The sequence below is a fragment of the Leguminivora glycinivorella genome, chromosome 12 (genome assembly GCF_023078275.1).
Source record: "Leguminivora glycinivorella isolate SPB_JAAS2020 chromosome 12, LegGlyc_1.1, whole genome shotgun sequence".
Taxonomy (NCBI): domain Eukaryota; kingdom Metazoa; phylum Arthropoda; class Insecta; order Lepidoptera; family Tortricidae; genus Leguminivora; species Leguminivora glycinivorella.
Window position 1 is genome coordinate 21,944,305 of NC_062982.1, and position 22,599 is coordinate 21,966,903.

At 37.1% G+C, this 22,599-nt stretch overlaps 1 pseudogene; it reads right to left on the reverse strand.

The window, feature by feature from the left end:
- The window catches only part of LOC125232141, a 147,032-nt pseudogene that overhangs the window by 87,286 nt on the left and 37,147 nt on the right, over positions 1 to 22,599 (reverse strand).

Below are 22,599 nucleotides of genomic sequence, written 5' to 3' on the forward strand. Positions count from 1 at the left end.
GTGGAACTTGTTTATTTGTATCCATAGGTAGTTGTTTCCGTCCATGTACTTTTCTTCGATAAAGGTATGTTTTAAGTTATTATGTACAAGTATTGATACTCCTCCGCCTCTAGCATCTGTCCTGATATTAAAGTAGTGTTTGTAGTTAGGAAGGTTTAGTTTTAATGCATCCTCTTCTGTTTTCAGCCAAGTTTCAGTAAGTAGAATGAGATGTATTATATTTGGAGACGAGTTTATGATGCACTTTAATTCATCGAGTTTGCCTGGTTTATTAATACTTCTTATGTTTGTGTAAAATAAATTGATTGATTTGTTATTAATTTTGAGATCTTGATATGAATTTAATATAGAGTAACTGGTGTTGCTGTCATTGTCTATATCCGATGCTATGGGAATATTTATCTGTTGTAGTTTTTTGACTCCTCCGACGTGGCAACTATCTCTGGAGTACCCTTGATGTATCGGATGGTAAGATTACATTCGCCGTTTTGTTGGCGTTCTGTCAGTTCCTGGCGCAGGTTGTTTAGGTAGGCTTTCTGAGCGGGTGTTTTATCGTCCGATATCTTTATATTGATATCGGTTATTTTAGCCTTGTTTTTCAATAATTGTCGAGGTTGCTGAGAAGTCTCGAAGCACAGCTTGAGAGGTCGGATCACTCCTGCTTTGGGTTTTCCAATTCGAAACACTAGAGAAGGTTTAGCTATGGTATCAACTGCAGAACTAATTATTTTTAAGGCTTCATTTTCATCGTGTGCTTGTCTATCTTCGAAGTTTTCTGCTGTAGCTTCTTTTATTCCAAAAATGAGGATATTTTTCTGGCGGTCATTGCGTTCATTTATTTCTTTTATTAAGAGCTCATTACACGGGGCTGCAGTTAAGTTCGGCCGTCTTTTCAAGATATCAATGTCGTTTTCGAGGTTTTTTATTTTTGTTTCTGCCGTGAAATTTTGTTGTTTCATTTGAGCTACTTCGGTGGTTAACTTGGTTTGTTCTAAGGTGAGATTATCAGTTGCTGATTGTATTTCTTGTATTTGATTTTTTATCTGTGAAATATCAGCTCGTAACTCATTCATAAATGCCGTTTGGTTTCCCGTAAACTCTTTTATCATCGCAGTTATCTCCAGTCGAAATGATTTAAGTTCATCATGACAGTCACAGTCCGGCCCTGGTGGTTGTTTTCGCTTCCTAAGCGTTGTTTGCTTATCAGATTCGAACTCGCTTAGCATCGACAGGTCTGGCTGTGACGTACTTCCACTGCTGTGCACTTGTGTAGTCAGTGATCTTTCGTTACTCATTTTCACGCGAAAATTGGTTAAGATCCACTAATTCACAGGGCAGTTAAGATAAGAAATCGTGTGCACTTACGCGTCGTCGTGTTGAATCACAGACAAGGATGAAAAATGGCATCTGCACTCTTTCCACAGGGTCATTAGCGAAGTCGATCAACGTGAAAGCGACGTAAGTCACTGGTGAGGTATTTTGCACTTCAAACTTTAACTACTGTACGCAGCGATCAATTTGTTTAACTATGTAAATAATGAGTTTTAAATAAATATGCGACACGTCCGCTCGTTATGCTTACTAGATCGAACATAACACAACATAATAGATCGAATTAATACTCAGATAAAACGTTACACTATTATATTCAAGTCTTGGATAATTTCTAGGTATATTTATAGTATTTATATATTTTTGTTTAAGTTCTAACATCACAAGCCTTATTGAATCTTTTCGAGGAACTTAATCAATAGTAGATCTGTGTAAAGTGTCCTATGGTATTTATTTTCTTCATGATATCTATTTACCTAAGCATTACTAGCCATTCCACACGCGGACATCGCATATGAACCTTAAAAAAAACTCGCGTCGTAAAGTAACATTAGAAAGTGCGAACGTGCGTTCCGTGAGAACGCGCGCCACCCCTGATTAGGCCGCGAACTCGCGGCCGCCCACATGTACTTGTAGCGCGGCGATAGAATCGCCGAGTGAGCCGCCCCTGTAAATACTTCAGATGAAACATGAAACAGCTCAAGTTTTAGAGCGAGTGTGCCAGAGAGGCAGGTTGCTAGCCCATTTTCTGACGCCATAATTGACCTCACATCCCACAGTCAAATTATACGCCACCTCTAGGCGAGAATTCAGACAACAGCGCACTAACCAACCTTTGTCACTGGACACGGCCACATTCTCCTGCCAGATTTGCAGTCGCGGCTGCCGCTCTCGCATTGGGCTCACTATCCATCACCACATTCACGAAAATAGTCGTATATTTCTGGTCAGGTCTTGGTTTAAATACAGAAATTGGTGGCGTATCTGTTTTTATTATTATTCTATATCCATTTCATAGGCTGTTTAAGCGCACGTTTCACGAATAACTTTAATAACCTTTCATAAATTGCGGGAACTCCATCTGTCGTATAAAAAGCAAATGTTGCAATATTGTGGAGTTTAATTTTCCGCCCCATTTGTGGTTTTTTGATGACCGGATTATTTCGTACATTTGCATTTCGGTAGCCATATTGAAGAATGAAAAGCTATTCGGAATGTTTTAAATGTTTTAATTGAAGCTGTCATTTTTAACAGTTTCGTACCCACAGGGACCTTATCACTAAGATTCCGCTGTCCGTCTGTTTGGTCATCCGCCTGTCTATCTGTCTGTCCATCTGTCTGTCCGTCTGTCTATCCGTCTGTCTGTCCGTCTGTCCGTCCGTCCGTATATAGTCTATGGAACCCTTGTGAATCTTGCGGCTTTTTACTATTTACTTTGAACAGGCACCTTCTGGGCGAGCTCGCTCCATCGTAGGCCACGTTTTTGCCTCGGCTAGTCTGTGACCATGAGGCTTACCTAATAAAAAAATAAAAAAACCTACCTTTACTTAGCTAACTCGACCTTCTTCGAAGTAAAATTACTCATCAAACTTTTAAAAGGTATAAAACGGGAAAGGTAAACGCGTTAAGTAGATTTATAACTTGTAAATCTGGCTAAATTATCCCAAAAACTGGAGTTTAACTCGATGAATTATGAACGAAAACTTTTTGAACGACCTTCACGAATTTTTAGGCAGCTATTTATTTTTTTATTCAATCTATATTGAACAAAGAAACACAATGTACAGACAACCAATCTGAATCCTAGGCCACTGTAGAATCTTTTCACAGTAAAAGTCAAACTGGCTTCTGTAGCAAATAAAGCACGGTGTCAATATGACAGGGTTCTAGAGTGGCCTAGGATTCTAATTGATTGACTATACAATAATTATATGATATGCGCTTGATTTAATTTATTATCTGTATTCCTCAATAAGCTTATCGTTCCGTACAAAAAGTAATCTAACAATACAAAAATTTAATCTTGAAAATATCCCCGACGTTGTGGACTGATTTCCATCAAGATGGCTAAGAAAACTCCCGAATAATTCAGCTTTCAAACAAAAACACCCTACTAAATCTTACTTTGTTTAGCCGTCTGGAAGCTATGATGCCACAGACAGACACATAAGTACACAGATAGACAGACCGACAGACAGACAGACATGTCGAACTTATAACACCATTCGTTTTTGCGTCGGGGGTTCAAATGACAGATTTAATATTTTGCACTTCAACACAAGATGGCAAGGTAATCTTCGGATTCGATATCTTGCTGTGAGATGACATGTGACGTGACATTCTTGAAGTATCACTTCATCTTCGCAAAAGATGCAAAGGTTATAGCCAAATATTTACATTTATTTTCATTTGGTTTTGGTTTTTTCATTCTCTAGGTTAGGATTTTAACAATATGAATAAGGTTAAAGTACTAGTGCTCGACGCTGAACTAGCATTCGACAATAGTAGTCTTGTACTTTCTCCTAATACAAATCCATACCTACTTAATATTTTAAATGGGAAAGAGTGTGTCTAATCTTAGAACAAATTAAATTATTCTCATTTGAAAATATTTTAATTTGTATTTTTTAAGTAGTTACACTACTATTATCCTATAAACATTAAATAAATGTCATATACAAAGAAAAAGTGACCAAGGCCTCCAAGTGTTCCGAGCTGGAATCGAACCAGCGTACTCCGTTAACCGGACGGATGCCTGTAAAACCACTCGGCCATCGGATCACGAAAGCAAGGGTCGAAATTTCCAAGTATATGACACAATTACCGAAGGCTTGGCGCCCCCCCGCCATCTCTGAGGTAGAACCGAAACTAGTTCGACCTCCTAACTGAATCAACACATGTGATTACGAGCTAGCGAAGAGAGATGAGAGACTTGGAGGCCTTGGTCACTTTTTCTTTGTATATGACATTTATTTAATGTTTAAGAGTGTGTCTGTTCGTTTGTCCGTCTTTCACGGCAAAACGGAGCGACGAATTGACTTGATTTTTTTAATGGAGATAGTTGAAGGGATAAAAAATGACTTAGGCTACTTTTTTATTTCTTTCTAACCCGTCACTTCTCTTAATGGGGGTGGAAGTTTGGAGAATTCCGCAATTTTCCAATTTAACGCGAGCGAAGCTGCGGGAAAAAGCTAGTAAAATAAAAATAAAACACTTACAAGATAATACAAAAACATAATTACATATAAACCCTAAAAACCTAATATTATTGACTCCAAACTACCTATATAACTTTTGGCTATAATAAGTATAAATACAAAATCATTTTATTCAGCAAATAGGCCTCCGGGGCACTTTTACATGTCAACATTACAGAGTATTCATTAAAGTTAAACAAATTAAATTAATATAAATATTAACAATTATATACCTAACCCTTTGGGGGCGCCGCTCAACTTTCAAATAATGAATGTAATCAGGGCCTTCGAATGTGAAGACGGAGCAGGGATCCTGTACTAAACAAGGATTCCGAAGAAACGGCAGCTACAAGAACTAGGAAATCTTCAAAATATACGTTTTTCGAAGGAGCTGACCTGATTGAAGCAACAGAGGCAATATGTTCATGATTTTAGTATTTTTTTTATGGGATAGGAGGCAAACGAGCAAACAGGTCGCCTGATGGTAAGCGATCACTGTCGCCCATGGACACCCGACACACCAGAAGTTTATGTTATCATTATCAGCAAATGAATGTAATTTTCCGTGAAATTTACGCTTAAAGTAAGTAACTCATTAAAACTCCAGATATCCACCCTGAAGGATTATAAGCACGTACACGGGACAGCCAATATCCGGGTAAAAGGCCACCCTAAGGGGCCAAAGTTCCTTTTAAACTTCTCCACATGTTACAGGGTACCTAGCCAACGTCGTCAAGCGATGACGCTTCGTAAGACACGATAAGGTTGCGGGTACATAGTTTTGGCACTTTATCCGTATCTATATTTTAATATCTTGAATGTAACAAAGTTGTTTCCAAATTGAAATTTTCCGTATACTTAAATAACGAAGGGGATTATGATGAGGGGAATTAATTTTGCACCAGAAAATTTCGGCAAATGTATTTGCAATGGATTATGTTTTCAGGCATTTTCCGTATTTATGTAAAAATTATGTTTGTTTTACTTTGTGAGATATTTTGATAGAGATTTGAGTTAAGGGAAAGATGAGATAATTATTTTGTATTTTGGTGTCAAATAAAATTTATATATAATACATGAATACATATGTATAAACATTTACATAAACTCACGCATATATGCCTAAAACGGGTAGACATAGCACATGAAACTGTTAGAGTTCTCACTCTTAGTAAAGGAGTAGAAAGAAAACGAAATTGTACAGTCTAGTTCATAAATATCTGTACATTTTTTCACCTTATTGCAAAGAGTTAAGGTGAAGAAATGTACATATTTATGAACTCGATTGTAATATTGCAGTAACAGGCCCCGAAGCCGAATGGCATATCTGCGACACGAAACGCCGCCGCAGAAATGTAGTCTGGCTTTGTCGCGCCAATACGCAAGAGCGATAGAGAGAGATAGCTGCGAGAGAAATATTATCGTGAGCGTTTGTGCGTTCGTCTACGCACACTGGTTGCTAGCATATCGCCCACACCACATTGGAATCCACATCCCACAGTCAATTTCTACGACACCCACGGGAGAAAAGGGAATTGTGAATCAATAAACACATATAAAACTATTATTTGGCACTATAAAACAACACAACAGTTCATATTTAACAAGTATAATAATAATATTTTATGTTTGTAATTTAGCAGTTTAACTGCTTAAATTGGCCCATTAAAATGTCTGCACGTTGCGTGACGCAAACATAGAGGTATTTATTACTTGTGGAAAAACTAATACCTACACCGTGTCCAATAAGTCCGAATACTCACATTTTACCTCAGTTCTAAAGATGTAGGGATCACAGGCCATCAAATTCTTATTTAAACTAAAGAGTATATTCCTCTTAATAAAATACAAGCACAAAGTACATGAAATTTCCGAAGTGTCTAAGAAAAACAAAGAGGTAAAGTGCCAACAAAATACTTGCTCGGCACGCAGGTGACGAGTTATTTTTTATAAGGAGAATCTGTATGTGATAAAACAGACGCCACGTGTCCAAAATAAACTATTATGGGTACCGAGGATAGATAACGTTCCGGGCAACTAGAAAAATGTGCCTAGGTTCCAGAGCTCACCATCGGCCCAGGTGTGGGATGCAGTATGTAAGCGAGGTAAACTACCTTCAGTACATACATACATACAATCACGCCTGTATCCCACGAAGGGGTAGGCAGAGCACATAAAACTACTGAAGTATCAGTGCCACTCTTGGCAAATAAGGGGTTGACAGAAAACGAAACTGTGACATTGCAGTGACAGGTTGCCAGTTGCCAGTCTCTCGCCTACGCCACAATTTAACCCATATCCCACAGTCGCCTTCTACGACACCCACGGGAAGAAAGGGCCGGGATGGTGAAATTCTTAACCCGTCACCACACGGGCACCTTCAGTACTTACAGATAAAAGCGTTAAAATCAACGTTTTTTTCTTTAAAACCAAGGTTTTGGAGAAAAAAATGCCTTAAAGTTAAAAAGGATGCTTGGGAATGAGTATCATGTGTCCCAACAAGACGCATCTCCAGCACATTCGGCAAATGGTATTCTAGCGTAGTTTCAGACTAATTTGGCAGTTTTTTATCCGAAACATGAGTGGCCACCCAGGCCTCCAGGTTTAGGCGTATTAGACTATTTTGTATGGTCATACATGCTTTGAAGACTAAATTTTTATAAAATCATAAACCTAGCACATTTCAAAAAGGTTATCGAGAGTATTTGGGATGAAATGTGAAGAAAACGGTGCGTGCCGCGTGTGATCCGTTTGAGAAGCGTTTGAGGCTGGTAAACAAGTTAATGCTGGAGTTATTCCAAAACATTTGTTGTGAATGTAGTAAATAAGAGTGCCATTCATAAAATATAATAATAATGTAGTAACTATTTGTTCATTTTGTTTTATTGGCTATTTGTGCTGTATTCGAACTTATTGGACACGATGTATATTTTAATAAACAACCTTCGGTATCGACAAATGTTTTATTTTTATGACATTTGTTTTAAACACATCTGTTGTGCTATCCTTGTTACAACACAGTTTAATAATAGTATTTTATGCAACAGGTGTTTAAAGGAAGTCAGAAAATACGAGTGGCGTGGGTAACAATTTGAGGCGAAGCCGAAAATGGTTTATAAAGACGCCACGAGTATTTTTTGACTCAGTTAAACACCGTTGCACACAAGACAATGTCACATACCTTTTCTACGACCATGCACTTAGTTTTTAATAGTTTTCTACAATAACTTTCGTAAAATTCACACTGTTTCCTGTATTTTGGCGCAAAGGTTTGCATTGCCAGCGCAGCTGTCTAAAGGCATCCCGCGCACACGCGCAGTATCATTATTAACAATGCGTTGCCATGGTTAAAGAGCCAAACAATGCGTTTTCATTTTTTTCGTTACTGCGCGCATGCGGGGAAGCCGGCAGGGCTGGCTTTGGGGAATAGGCTTGTAGGGTTTTAAAGATCTATGCTCATGACCCTGTAAATGGCGGGAATAGGAAAAGAGTAGTATCGTACAATGCAGTCAACAGTAATTTTAATCAAAATCTAGAACATTCCTTTAGTTAATTAGTGCCCACTGATTGACTAACCACGTTATCTGTTCCCGGATTTTGATTTGCATGGATTTCAGCAAAGTAGCGCCTGATTCCAATGATTATTTGACAGGAACGTTGCGCTGCAATACTGTTTGTTAGCGCCCATTTACACGGTGCAAGAACTCGCCTGCGAGTTTCATGAATTTGCGGTATTTGGTTTGAACTAGCATAATGATGGGAGAAATTACGTAAAACTTTACCTTAACACTTTTTTGAGTTATTTGTCACAAATAGAATTCTCTCTGGTACGTAAAAAAACTATTGTTATTTTTGTAACGACAGACGAAACTTACAAAACTCACAAAAATAAATGAAAATTTACAAAACTCACATTACGTATCTTTGCAACAGTAACTTTCACATTATTCACAAAGTACCTAGTAAATATTTTTGTGAACCCCAAATAGCCTTTGTTTCTTTTCACCTAGACATAGGTACATACCTAGCCAACGCAACATCACAATCACGCGCTTTGCAAGCGTATTCGTTTCTAGCTCTCCCAATAGCTCTTTTCTATTGGCGCGTCAGAGCCAGCCTGCGTTTTGATCGCCGCGTACCGTCAAAGATCGTCACTTTGACTAGGCCGACTAGACTGCAAAATCGTGATCGTCTATCAGTCTATGATATAAAAAAAAAATAGTTATTTGTTATACAAGGGGCCAAAGTTGTATTTTAACGCCGAGTGTGGAATTGAAAAACGAGCAAGTGAAAGGATTCTATAGTTGAACCACGAGCGAAGCGAGTGGTTCAAGAATAGAATCCTGAACTTGCGAGTTTTTTAACACGCGAGAAGTAAAATACATTTGCACCCGAGTGTAACACAAAACTTTTCCCCTCACTATAGCGAGGAAACTACAACGTAAAAAATGCGTTTATCACTGCTTCCAGTAGTTCCACAGGTGGTAAATCATCTTTATTACTAGGTTCACCTAATTTTATCAATTTTAAAGCAGTTAATTTGACTTTATTCAAGGTCAAATTACTTTACCCACTAGTGGAAAAATGCGTTTTTATCCGCTGGTATTAAAGGACAAAACACGTGTTTCCGAGCTAGTGAGGGGAAAAAAAATTAAAATGTTTATTTCTATAAATAATTACAAATAACATGTTTTTTCTTAACTACTAATCTTAACTAATAAAGATTTTAAGTATGTGAATAGCCTTTTTATTTCTGTCTAGAATAACAAACCAATCAGAGATATAAATATGATGTTTGACTTCGACTTTACTAATCTTATTTAAATGGTAAGTAGTTTTAGTTTGCTTAGTTTGAAAAACAAAATGTACTTATATTTTTATTTATGTCTGTCGTGATCTCTTGATTTTATGAATTCATTAAAAGTTTCATTACCTTTCTTAAAATATAAGATGCCACGGATAAAATATCGTCACTACTTTTAAAAAAACCGGTCAAGAGCGTGTCGGGCCACGCTCAGTGTAGGGTTCCGTAGTTTTCCGTATTTTTCTCAAAAACTACTAAACCTATCAAGTTCAAAACAATTTTCCTAGAAAGTCTTTATAAAGTTCTACTTTTGTGATTTTTTTCATATTTTTTAAACTTATGGTTCAAAAGTTAGAGGGGGGGGGACGCACTTTTTTTTCCTTTAGGAGCGATTATTTCTGAAAATATTAATATTATCAAGAAATGATTTTAGTAAACCCTTGATCATTTTTAAATACCTATCCAACAATATATCACACGTTGGGGTTGGAATGAAAAATAATATCAGCCCCCACTTTACATGTAGGGGGGGTACCCTAATAAATAATTTTTTTCCATTTTTTATTTTTGCACTTTGTTGGCGTGATTGATATACATATTGGTACCAAATTTCAGCTTTCTAGTGCTAACGGTTACTGAGATTATCCGCGGACGGACGGACGGACAGACAGACATGGCGAAACTATAAGGGTTCCTATAGTTGACTACGGAACCCTAAAAACTTGTATCTTCGTCTGTCAATGAAAAGAAAATTGTAGTAAGTATGATGTATGGAATACATTATAGACTTACTGCGTTTTTTGAGGAGCAGCGTGAGATACGAAATTTTTTCAAAGTAGTGACGATATTAAAATTTCTTAATAAAACTACACTTCGAACTTATTTTTACCGACTTCAAAAAACCGGCCAAGAGCGTGTCGGGCCACGCTCAGTGTAGGGTTCCGTAGTTTTTCGAATTTTTCTCAAAAACTACTGAACCTATCAAGTTCAAAACAATTTTCCTAGAAAGTCTTTATAAAGTTCTACTTTTGTGATTTTTTTCATATTTTTTAAACATATGGTTCAAAAGTTAGAGGGGGGGGGACGCACTTTTTTTTCCTTTAGGAGCGATTATTTCCGAAAATATTAATATTATCAAAAAACGATCTTAGAAAACCCTTATTCATTTCTTAATACCTATCCAACAATATATCACACGTTGGGGTTGGAAAGAAAAAAATATCAGCCCCCACTTTACATGTAGGGGGGGTACCCTAATAAAACATTTTTTTCCATTTTTTATTTTTGCACTTTGTTGGCGTGATCGATATACATATTGGTACAAATTTCAGCTTTCTAGTGCTAACGGTTACTGAGATTAACCGCGGACGGACGGACGGACGGACGGACGGACAGACAGACATGGCGAAACTATAAGGGTTCCTAGTTGACTACGGAACCCTAAAAAGGAGGAGGTTTTCAATTCTACTGTTTTTTACAGCAATGTAGATAATGTATTAGGTACTCGTGATCCGGGTTTAATAAAGCTAAAATATAAAAATTAAATTACCCATCACATTACAGTATTTTTTATGAAGGTAAACGAGGTCGCTTGATGGTAAGCGATCACTGCCGATCGTGGACACTCAATAGATACATCAAAAGGGTTAGAGGTGCTTTGCTGGCCTTTAAGATGGGCGTAAGCTCTTTCCTTGAAAGTTTGAAGGTCGTATCGGTTCGGAAATACTGCGGACGGCCCTTAATTCAATAGTTTAACTGTGCGAGGAAAAAGTTTTTGGAGACTCGCACAACAACGCCTGTAGTTTTTTTTAGAATAAGATTGGATTTAAGGGATGCATTGATCACTAAGTAAATTGACTTGTCTGCAACGGCTACAACTAATCAACATAAACTAAATGAAAATAATTAGATAGGTAAGGTACAGCGGGGCAAATCTCGACTGGGGGCAATTGTAAGTAATACATTTTTTCCATGTTTTACAATGTTTGCATTATTAATTACAGTGTTCACTCTGCATACATGTGGAACTCAACTTAATAGTGTTGTGTAAGAAATCAAGCAGACTTCAAATAGAATAGGACTCACCTGGTGTGGTTCTCAATACCAGCGTACCAAGGGGGGCCCCCAATCCTTCGATATTTTAGACTAGGTCCACAGGCTGTGTGGCACGTAGAAATTCTCTTGTGATGAAATGGCTGGATCTATCTTGTAAATTTATAAGCTCAAGCTCAAGCTTCCGAGGAGCGAGCTAGCGGCGGTTGTCGTTTTAAGAAGAAGTGTGTGGTAACACTGAGCTTTAGTGTTGCTCGCTTGATAAAAGCGTTCCGTTTCAGGTTTGTCCCGTTTTGAAATCTGCTATTCGACTAAGTTTTAATCGATTTAAAATTAAGACAAAAAAAAATATGTAATACTTGTGCGTACTCATAAAAAATACGGGACAAGTGTAATAATGGAAAAAATGGATCAGTTACAATGTCGAAATTGTCTTGCTGTACCTTACATTTTAATAATACGACCCATTCATTTATTCAAAAATGTGTTTTATCACTTTATTAGTATCACGTCTATATGACGGCCATATTCCCGGGTCATCTTTAAACGAACTGATTTTATAGATTTTCCAGTTTATACTCGCCGTAAACTCATATAGACTACCTACCAGTGGCGGCGCGTGAATATATTTGGAAGGCAACACAGAGCAAAAAATAAAAATCGGCCAAGAGCGTGTCGGGCCACGCTCAGTGTAGGGTTCCGTAGTTTTCCGTATTTTTCTCAAAAACTACTGAACCTATCAAGTTCAAAACAATTTTCCTAGAAAGTCTTTATAAAGTTCTACTTTTGTGATTTTTATCATATTTTTTAAACATATGGTTCAAAAGTTAGAGGGGGGGGACACACTTTTTTTTCCTTTAGGAGCGATTATTTCCGAAAATATTAATATTATCAAAAAACGATGATAGTAAACCCTTATTCATTTTTAAATACCTATCCAACAATATATTACACGTTGGGGTTGGAATGAAAAAAAAAAATCAGTCCCCACTTGACATGTAAGGGGGGTACCCTAACAAAACCTTTTTTTCCTTTTTTTATTTTACCACTTTGTCGGCGTGATTGATATACATATTGGTACCAAATTTCAGCTTTCTAGTGCTAACGGTTACTGAGATTATCCGCGGACGGACGGACAGACAGACATGGCGAAACTGTAAGGGTTCCTAGTTGACTACGGAACCCTAAAAAACGCAACCTACCTTAATATTAGGTACTTTAGGCGCCCATCCAAGTGCATTTATCATACAGTCCGCTATAGTCATACTAGTTATGAAAAAAAAGCTGCACTTTTAGATGGAAGCAAGCCGCTTTGCATGGTGATAGTAGACATCATAGTAAACGATTTTTTCCGAGGATATCGAAATTTCATCCCTTAGGAAGCCGAGCGCAGCGAGGTGTTTTATGAAAATGAAAAAAATTCTATCTTTTTTTCGATTTTGACAAATCGTATCTCAAATGAAAGATATTGATTAGTGTAACTTAAAAAAAATTAAAAAAAAAATATTGTTCAGAAAAAGTAACAAAAAAATTGAAAAATGTAAATTTACGTATCGCATTAAACAACTTCAAAGAATGAATGACAAAATGTACAATATCGATATACGAGTTTTTTTATATCAAAGACAGATAAATTCATAATTGAAAACTAAAAACCGCATCGAAATCGGATCAGTAGTTTTTAAGGTACAAGTTGCCAAAGTTGGAAAAGTTTAGTTTATATGATCACTTTGCAATTCATTTGCCAGAAAGTCAGAAATAATCTATTTTTCTTAGACATAAAAGTACACAGTGACAGTACACATCAAAATAAAAGTTTTTTTCTCGAGGATATCATAATTTAAGCCCTTAGAAGGACGAGCGTAGTGAGGACTATTAACAACTGTTAAAAAAATTTTTATTATTTTTGTGCTTTGTCCGATTTTGACAAAAAATGTGTCAATTGAAAGGTATTGTTTAATGTAATCGAAAAAAAAAATTAAAAAAAAAAATTGCTAAAAACGTGTAAGAAAAAATTAAAAAAAACTTAAATTTTCGTATCACGCTGAATAACTGCTAAGAACGACAGATACGATATACAATGTCGATATATGAGTTTTTAAAATCAAAGACAAATAAATTCATAATTATAAACTGAAAACCGAATCGAAATTGGATCAGTAGTTTTTAAGATACAAGTTGCCAAAGTTGGCTTAGTTTGTTTATATGGTCGCTTTTAAATTATTCAGCCAAAAAGTCAGAAATAACAGGAAATAATATATTTTTCTTACAGCTAAGAGTATGCATTGATAGAAGACATCATAATAAATGATTTTCGCTGAGGATATAAAAATTTCATCCCTTAGGAATCCGAGCGTAGCGAGGTCTGCAACGAAAAACAACAACAAGTTTTTTTTTTAGGTTACATAAATTAATTTCTTTCAACTGACACACGTTTTGTAAAAATCAGACCACCCAAAAAAAACTTGTTTTTTTGTTGTTTTTCGTTGCAGACCTCGCTACGCTCGGATTCCTAAGGGATGAAATTTTTATATCCTCAGCGAAAACCATTTATTATGATGTCTTCTATCAATGCATACTCTTAGCTGTAAGAAAAATATATTATTTTTGACTTTTTGGCTGAATAATTTAAAAGCGACCATATAAACAAACTAAGCCAACTTTGGCAACTTGTATCTTAAAAACTACTGATCCGATTTCGATTCGGTTTTCAGTTTATAATTATGAATTTATTTGTCTTTGATTTTAAAAACTCATATATCGACATTGTATATCGTATCTGTCGTTCTTAGCAGTTATTCAGCGTGATACGAAAATTTAAGTTTTTTTTAATTTTTTCTTACACGTTTTTAGCAATTTTTTTTTTTAATTTTTTTTTCGATTACATTAAACAATACCTTTCAATTGACACATTTTTTGTCAAAATCACTACGCTCGTCCTTCTAAGGGCTTAAATTATGATATCCTCGAGAAAAAAACTTTTATTTTGATGTGTACTGTCACTGTGTACTTTTATGTCGAAGAAAAATAGATTATTTCTGACTTTCTGGCAAAGGAATTGCAAAGTGATCATATAAACTAAACTTTTCCAACTTTGGCAATTTGTACCTTAAAAACTACTGATCCGATTTCGATGCGGTTTTTAGTTTTCAATTATGAATTTATCTTTCTTTGATATAAAAAAACTCGTATATCGATATTGTACATTTTGTCATTCATTCTTTGAAGTTGTTTAATGCGATACGTAAATTTACATTTTTCAATTTTTTTGTTACTTTTTCTGAACAATATTTTTTTTTAAGTTGCACTAATCAATATCTTTCATTTGAGATACGATTTGTCAAAATCGGACCATATGATAAAAAGATAGAATTTTTTTCATTTTCATAAAACACCTCGCTGCGCTCGGCTTCCTAAGGGATGAAATTTCGATATCCTCGGAAAAAATCGTTTACTATGATATCTACTATCACCATGCAAAGCGGCTTGCTTCCATCTAAAAGTGCAGCTTTTGGTCAAAAATTCTCCATAACAAGTATGACTACTATGAAAGCGCTTAAAAAGCCATCTCTCCGCTTGTAACTTTAACTCTGGACGATCACGGCCTCGCGTCGCGTGACAATACATTTCTTTATTTCGAATGTTTGCGTCGAAAAACGTGTTGATTCATTTAGTAAGTAATCTATTATACAACAGTCAAAATGAATTAACACTGCCATTACTAAACAAACCAAAGAAAGTCCTAACAATCTCTTAAAAACAGGTAGTATCTAACCTTGACACTCTGGCTTGCATTGTCACTAAAACACGACAAACACTCCAAATCATTTAAATTTCACTGATATATTGCACGTAATGAGCAAGTTAATAAAAAAACTGAGAGAATAACAAACACAAAACATTTGAAAGCACACGAAGCCTCGGTAACAAGCGAGACGCAAGTGTTGCAGTGATATTATTCCAATTTCACCCACGAATTTAAAAACCTTTTCATACCAACAAAGTATATCTGAAAAAACGTTCATTATCACATTACTAAACTTAAATTAAATAAAATTCTCGGTTATTTAATAGAAACTATCAATATTTAAAGGCTTTTATTGAAAATAAATATAAGTTACAAAACACAATCAAATTTTACCCATTAAAAATAAATAAATAAATAAATAAATATTATAGGACATTCTTACACAGATTGACTGAGGCCCACGGTAAGCTCAAGAAGGCTTGTGTTGTACCCATTAATACATTTATAATTTTAGTATGGCAATATTTAGCATGCAATTATTACACTGTAATATCAATCTTATTTGTTTTACTCGAAGCTTTAAATTCAAATGAACAAGTGCGATCAATCGAATGTTGTGCGCTTGGCTGCTATGTGTTCGCGAATGGCGGTCACCCTTCTCTGTCATCTCAATCCTGCTATGAGTAGAGTAAAAGAGATAGTTGCGCCCAAATTACGTACATAGGAGTTCGCGATAGGCAAACACTCACACGCGCGCACTTTGTGAATGTGTATGTGCGTGTTTTCAAATATAAACCTTATAACGCATTGTTTACGGTTTTTATTCAAATGAATAACTCGATAAGAAGCCGAGTTGCTTTGGAGTTTAGTTGAGCTGTCTTTATCAGCGTGTGCGTGATTTTTGTATCTGTGTGGAGTGACCATGAATGAATATGAAAGCTTAGGCATAAGTAGCTTCACTTCGCGTTCGCGCGCCCGATAATTTTAGGTACATATTTGAATTTAAGCAAATGGTGTTATTATTTGTGAGGCAATACGTAATGTTTTAATTTTAACTATTATAAGTATATTTTTTTATTTCAATGGTGGTTTGTAACTTTGGTATTTGTTGCGGAACATCTAGGGCAACTCGGTGGGAATTGGATTGTATGAGCGCGCCGCCACTGCTACCTACCGATAGATATCGCAAAAGCATACCTACAGCACTACAGAGAGCGATTTCACATTAATACGATCCTATGTCGGGTGTAGAAAGGATGTCAAACGTGACACCTTTAAAATATAGGATAATAGCTTTTGCCCGCGGCTTCGCTCGCGTTAGAAAGAGACGAAAAGTAGCCTAATGCCACTCTCCATCCCTTCAACTATCTTCACTTAAAAAATAATGTCTTCGTCTCTCCGTTTTGCCGTGAAAGACGGACAAACAGACACACACACTTTCCTATTTATAATATTAAGAGTAGGTATATAGTAGGTACTACATCCGATATCAGCAATACCCATTTGAAAACTCGTACTTGGTTACATAATTATGTTATGTTGCCAGCATGAACATAGCGGCAGATCATCCTACTTAATTTTTATAGTGTCATGGGACAATGACCCATCCACGCCGGTTCCCCAGAGGGGTGGGTAGAGACCACGGATTTCCATTTACTACGATCCTGACAAATAACTGAAATAACTTTCGCGTCACTTCACTAACATTATAAATAATAAATAAATATTGGGGACACCTTACACAGATCAACTTAGCCCCAAACTAAGCAAAGCTTGTACAAGGGGTGCTAAGCGACGATATACATACTTAAATAGATAAATATATACTTATATATATAGAAAACATCCACGACTCAGGAACAAATATCTGTGCTCATCACACAAATAAATGCTCTTACCGGGATTCGAACCCAGGACCGCGGCTCAGCAGGTAAGGTCACTACCAACTGAGCCAGACCGGTCGAAAATGGAATTGACTCTTTTTTTCCATACACTCTCTTCGTTCTCTAGTCTATACCACAGAATTTATAATAGTACAAATACAGAAGGCTCACTCCTTTGATGTTAACAAAATGCCGCCATTCTAAATTCTTACCTAAATTAACAAACGGACCGCACGTTAGCACCCGACATTGAATTCTAATGCGCCGCGCGAAGATCACTGAATGGGCCGTGAACTCGCGGATGCCGGCATGTACTTGTAGCGCGGCAATAGAATCGTGTAGTGAGCCGACCCTGTCTATACCCAGCTTTAATAACAATATCACAGTGTCGTCAACGCTTTATCTAGAGTAAAGTGATCTGTCGCAGCCACTGAGTGAAACTGAATAAAATCTTTCATGGCTCATAAACGCGACGCCATATTTTGTCGTTACAGCGACACGTCAGAAAGAATTTATTTCTATAAAAATGTGTAAGTCTTAGCAAAAGGGTCCTAGCATGGCGAGTACGGCGCATTTCGATATGCTTTAAAATATTATGAAGCACTAACAATTTTTATAGTAAGGACCGATATAAGTTCTATGTAAATATTGCAACAAACCTGCAACGTTGGCGTGCCAGTTCTTACTCATGTTGCAGTTAGGATAGCAGTCCGTCTGACCATAGATTAAATATAAAAAGATCATACCATCCCATACACTAAAATGCGACCGTCTAAGAACGCGCATACACTACACCAAACATAGATGGCGCCTCAAAAAGAATGTCTTGATTTTCTTGTATTTAAATGGTCTGACTCGGCCAACAGAAAGAGACTTTTTTTGTGGCCATAGACTAGCCAAGGCGAAGCCGTGGCCTACGATGGAGCTCATCCAGAAGTTCAGCGTCCACTCTTATTTTTTTATACCACGTCGTTGGCAAACAGGTATACGCTTTAATATAATCATTATCACTAGTATAGGAGGTAGGGCATAGCGAATGATATTCCGTTTTGTGTGGTAGGGCACAGCACAGCGGATATCATCTCGCTTGAATTTAGAGCAGAGCCCAAATGGGGAAGTTACCTCCGCTTTACAGAAGACCGCAGCCAAATAGCACTAGAAGCTACTTATAGTGTTGTGTTCCTGCCGGTGAGTAAGGCTGCCAGAGCTCAACGAGGGTGCGGTGTGCTGGTGACGGAATGACCTACGTACGGAACTAATTTGTTCCGTCTATACGTACCTATTGTCCTTTGAGTCTTCGGCAACCCGAACCCTCCTTAGAACTTGTACACACCTTTCTGCTGTGTACTTAACACAGCAAAGGGGAGTACTGTACAGCTGCAGAGAAAAGTAGACCCCATGCATACAAATTTGTACGGCAGGGGGTCTCCTTTTCTCTGCAGCTGACTGCACAAGTTTCTAATGGGTTGGCAACGCGCATGTGACACCCCTTGAGTTGCAGCCGTCCATAGGATACGGTGACCGCTTTCCATCAGGCGGACCGTATGCTTGTTTGCCACCGTCGTAGTATAAAAATAGCCGTATTATAACTGCTTGTCAGTTTTTCAACGTTGGACGCTGGCACTTTTTGCTTTTAACTGACAGAAATCTCGAGAAAACAGCTCGAGAATGTCCATTATTTTTTCACAAGTAAAATTATTTTCAGTACAGATGGTGTTTTTTTTAGGCACTAGTGCGAGAAGTGGTTCATTATATGGCAGGTCGAAACTTCGGAGGTCCATCTGTACTGAAAAACGTCGTTCGATACACGTGCGAAAAGGGCATTCGTAACTCGTGTCGATTTAAAACACTCCCTTCGGTCGTGTTTTAATTTATCGCCACTCGTTTCGAACTTCCTCTTTTTCGCACTTGTATCGAAATGTACTATTTCTCGCTATTGAGATATACATATTATTCGTTAAAAATTCGTAGCAGAGGTTTGAACGTAAAGCATCCCTTTTGAAAATAGTTTATTTGTAACTTTTTTTCAGTACAGATGGTGTTTTTTTTACGCACTAGTGCGAGAAGTGGTTCATTATATGGCAGGTCGAAACTTCCATCGGTCCATCTGTACTGAAAAAAGTCGTTCGATACACGTGCGAAAAGGGAAGTCGTAACTCGTGTCGATTTAAAACACTCCCTTCGGTCGTGTTTTAATGTATCGCCACTGGTTTCGAACTTCGTCTTTTTCGCACTTGTATCGAAATGTACTATTTTTTGAGGTTGTGCAATAAATTGAATTTGTATTTGTATTGTAATTTTTTCTTTAATAATCCTGCTATTGCATATACTTACAAGTAGGTATGTGGGAATCGTGCACTATGGTCTCTTTTTCTGAAAACACAACTGCTGTTCCAAGATCAGAATAATCTCTTGTTTAGACTATTTCATTGCATAAACTAGATAGTTTTGAATGAAAAACAAAGTCGTAAAAGTTATCTTCAAATGTGTTTGCTCTTGTTATTTTACGTCGTTTTGTGTCGGGTTAATAATTCCACCACCCCCTTCCTCTGGTGTCGTAAAAGATGACTCCTGTGGAATATGGGTTCAATTTGTGTTGTGGGCGATGGCTAACAACCTGTAAACGCAATATCACTTTTTTTAAATTATAAATGAGCTTACTCTTGCCATAGACAATTGTGTTTTTTTCAACCCCTTAATTACTAATAGTGTCACTGAAGATTGAGCAGGTTCATGTGATTTTCCTATCCCCTTTAAAAATAAAGGCGTGTCGAGTTATGTATGTTATAATACTTAAAGTGAGTTGAGCTCATAATGTATGTGGAGTTAAACGTATTTATAAGGACGTTGGTGACGTCATTTCCAAATTCAAATTGAATTGGGCGGGGCATGTTACCAGGCAGAGTGATGGCAGGTGGACTAAAATGTTGACCGAATGGTGACCGCTATCGGATGTAAGAAGCGCCTGGCATATGTTGGCTCGTTGGGTGGACGACATTCGAAAAACTGCGGGGCACTTCTGGATGAGATTAGCCCAGGACCGGGATAAGTGGCGTACACGAAGGGAGGCCTATGCTCAGCAGTGGGCGATTAATGGCTGAAATGATGTTGATGATGAAAGAAATTTATTGTCTAGTTAAGTAATAATTAAAAAAGTTGTAAGTTATCCAATATCTTTCATAACTATACTAGGCCTGACGGTCTGACATTGGTTCCATGGCAGAAGGGTCGCTGTCTCTTATGGGACGCGACGTGTGTCAGCACGTTTGCGCCGTCCCACTTGAACCTTACGGTTAGGTCTGCAGGGTCAGCCGCGGAGTATGCGGCCAAAATGAAGCATGCCAAATACTCTGCCCTGGAACCAATGTATGACTTTGTGCCAGTCGCAGTCGAAACTGCGGGACCTTGGGCTCTGGAGGCGAAGGAGTTCATAAGGGATTTGGGCCGGCGGCTAAGGGACAAGGGATGTGACCCTCGGTCCGGATCGTACCTGGTCCAACAGATCTCATTGGCTATTCAGCGTGGTAACGCTGCCGGTGTGATGGGGACATTTGAACCGGGTACGATTCGGGACGGTTTCATTTAGCTTAAAGTTATTATTTTATGTGTGACGAAGCCTGTTGCGGATATCATCATTGGTTTGTTTGACGAAGCATGTTGTTGATTTGGATTTGTGGCCACATGACGAAGCCTGCGTTGCGGATGAATTTTCGCATGGGAGTAGTGTTAAGTACTGTTTTATTTTAAGGTTGGATGTGTTCTTTGTCTTGTTTGTGTTCACTATACTATACATTTAACTTTTATGTGAAGTTACATTAAAAAAAAATAAAAAAATACAAAAAAAATGTTTCTCTCGCAATGCTCACGAGCACCGTGTATTACACTTAAAAGATGGTACACTTACATGATAAATCGTTGATGTGCGTTTTCAGTATGATAACAGTAGGTATCTGAAACAAAAAATATAAATTGTTAGTACATAATATATGTCCTTACTTAAAAGATGATTCATTATTCTTAACGTTATTTTTTTACTGAAGCACAAAGAAAATATTTTGTTATATAACATCGAAATCGCATTGAAACACAATTGTATTTTTTATAGCTATTAAACGGAATCAAACAATGTAGGTACCACCAAAAAAATACAGAAGTAAAATATAAACATTTATTAACTTAAAAACACACATAATATATAGTGGGGAAACAAGCCTTTGGGTTCTGAGCTAGGATATCCTGTGTGTATCCATTTTTACATGTCTCTGTTTAGCCCGATGGTTGACTGGTAGAAAATGCCATTGGGCATTAAGTCCGCCATTCGTACATTTTTGTTTTATTAGTGCAGTAAAGTTTAAATTAATAAATAAATAAATTGGTATTTGGTATTGTTGTTATATATATTGGTATTGTTGCCTGTTAAGCCGCGGTCCTGGGTTCGAATCCCGGTAAGGGCATTTATTAATGAGCACAGATATTCCTGAGTCACGGATGTTTTCTATGTATATTTTCTAAGTATGTATTTATCTATTTAAGTATGTATTTCGTCGCTTAGCACCCATAGTACCTACAAGTTTTGCTTAGTTTGGGGCTAAGTTGATCTCTGTAAGGTGTCCTCAATATTTATTTATTTATTTTAATTTATTGTAGCCACCTCATATCAGCCGAAATTACATAACATTGACTTAAGCTTTTCTAGAATAAAATGGTAACCACAGTTGAGTGTCGATTCAGAGGCAATTCGGAATTTTATTCAATTGTCATCCAATTATGTCCGTATCCCGCGTAACGAGAACCATTGTTGAAAAGATCCATTCATACTGCAATTGTGTTTTGTATTTTTATAAAGCCGAATTGATAAAAAAAAATATCAAGTACTATCACAAGTCTCAGATTTAAGAAAAAATACTACTATTTCATTATTTTTATAAGGGACACTATACCTACAAGGGTTCCTTCTATTTGACATTTACATAATAGGCTAGTTTCCTATACTTAAAATAAAGTAAGTAAGTAAATATTCTTTATTGCACCATTTTAGCATTTTACATGTAAAACATATACATAATGTTGAGTGAGAGTGTAACTAGGTAACAACAGGCGACCTTATCGCTAAAAAGCGATCTCTTCCAGACAACCTTAGGGTAGCTGGAAAAACGGAACAGAAACAAAAGCTAACAGGCAGTGCAAGAACTAAAAATATAGAGAAAACCAACACAAACACAAAGTATTTTATGCAGTGCACGAAATAAAACTCCACATAATTAGAAGAAAAATATGGACAGCAGGTGCCGTAGCAGAATGGCATTTCTGCGACGCGAAACGACAACGAAACGCCGCGAAAGGTAGTCTGGCTCTATCGCGCCTATGCGCAAGAGAGACAGAGATAGATATCTACGAGCGTTTCGTTTTGTGAGCGTTTTGTGAGCGTTTGTGCCATTCGGCTACGCACACTGTTCTGTTTAAATACGATTTACATTTAATAAGTCAAAGAGAACGACATAAAGTAAATGAATTGACCGTGACGTCACTGCTCAGTATTTCATTCCATATTACCGTATTCCAAATTTCATTTGCTCTGCTTAC